This window comes from Phytophthora infestans, genomic scaffold (assembly GCF_000142945.1).
Source record: "Phytophthora infestans T30-4 supercont1.169 genomic scaffold, whole genome shotgun sequence".
In the NCBI taxonomy this organism is placed as follows: domain Eukaryota; phylum Oomycota; class Peronosporomycetes; order Peronosporales; family Peronosporaceae; genus Phytophthora; species Phytophthora infestans.
The window spans coordinates 169,366-171,476 of NW_003303590.1; positions in this window are offsets into that span (position 1 = coordinate 169,366).

A 2,111-nucleotide genomic window follows, 5' to 3' on the forward strand; every position below is an offset into this window, starting at 1 on the left:
TTTGCGTAGATCATATCCTCTTGTAGTGGATCAAAGAGTATGCCGTTCCCGATTCCCCAGGACCATTAAGAAAGAGTACTTGGATGGGAAACCAACGACCACAAAAGACTATGAACCACGAAACCAGTGCAGCCCCCGTAAACGTTTGAGATCAGGAAATAGTTAGCATCCACGAAAGAGGGTCATACTACTGAAGAGCATGAGCCCAAGAGAGAGGGTCCATAATTACCAAGCATCATGGACCACGGGTGAGCAGGAAACCACGATGCCGGGAAGATCACATAAGATCGCAGGCCATTGAAGAACATGACTACAACCTGTAGTACGGATAACCGAAATGTACCAAACCACGATATTGTACGGGTCCACATGATACTACGGAAAGGCAAGTGGTTAAATACACGATGTCAAGATCTACGGGGTGAAACACGCTCTCTAAACACGCGACACCAAGAAGCACTTAAATTTGCGGCCACCTCATCTACAACAAACCATGCCACTCCGCCGCGTAGCGGCGGCGAACGGCTAGTCTTACCCCCCTAGTGGAGTCTGACGTGTGTCTGTCCGTACGTCCGTCCGTTACGGGCCTGTTTGCTAGCATGAACCTTTCCTCGCACATGGCTACACTCCACCTGTTCGGTACTATATTTTCCCATCCTTTCGACTGCACCTATCTTTGTGACTCGGGTTGACTATGCAAAAATTGCACTTTTAGCCATGAATAGGGTTAATAAAACTCACGCTAATACGCGCGTTCTTCTGGCTGCCGAGCGCAGCGAAGGCGGCCTCGATTCGCTAAAAAGCTGCCGAGCGCAGCGAAGGCGGCCCCCAATGGTCATTTTGCTCTCATTTTCAGCTGCGGTTCGCAAGGCCACGCGAAGGGCGCTGCCTGTGTACGCGTTAGTTAGCTGAATTAAAAGGCGCCGATGAGCACACACGTTCTCTATCGTCGTAGGTGCTGTTGATAAAATTTGTAGGCTTCGCTGACTCATACTTCGGCCTCAATCAAAACATTAGTACTTATTGGTTTAAATATGATTTGATTTGCTTCGTAGTAGGTTTGTAATAATTTAACTTACAGTACTGTTTTGCGTAGTACTATTCTTAAGACATTTCATATTTTTGCTTGCAGTTATTTGTAGTAGTAGTCCACATAATTATTATGCTAACGTTTATAATAAATCACACTTCGACTACTACTATTAATAATTGATACTTTAGGATGTGAAAACTTTAAAATATGACTATTATGACTTCCCACCCGACACCCCCCTGCACCCCACACTGCCCCCGGGAAAAGTATCATCTTCCTCTGTATTTGCACACGACCTTAAGATATTGTGTGATCTTTCCAACAATATATGTTGTGTACATCAAACAAAATCGGAACAGCGTTTGTGATCAAGTTTGCGCGGAGGCACGCGACTCAGCAAGAACACGAAAAACGATGGGATAGAAGAGCAACACGAAGCACGGAACGTCATGGACAATGATAGAAGATTTAGCCGATGCAAACCACGAAGTGTTTTACGTAGCGTGAAAGATGGAAGTGCACGCAGCCATGGAAAGAACAGAAGAACGAGAATATGACGGGAGCGTACGGGCCACGGAAGGGAACTAAATACATAGACACCCCAGCATGCTGAAATGCACGGCTACGGAAGAGCACGCACGTTCGAAGCCACGGTAGAACACGTACCGGTGAGAATGCACAGAAACAATTCTCCAGCAACACCACGGGTAAACATGGAGCACAGTCAGCCGACCAAACCTGAGCCCACAGTAAGCCAGATACGAAAAATCAGAAATCATCAGTCTTGGGAGCACGATGCCTACGTAGAAACTGAGCTCACCGATCCACGGAGCGCGACACTACGGTAGCTAACGATAACACAGACGACAGCCCATCCCCGACACCAGAGATAACACGTCAGCATGGACGCTGGGTTACTCACTAAAGTATCGGAGAACACGCTGCCACACGAATTAACCGAGTCACGGAGCACCATACCAGTGTAGAACCTGAGCTTACCGAGCCACGGAGGACAGCAGTACATGATAACACGATTGCACGGACTGCGGACCGCCTACCAAATGCCACAGGGGGTGGG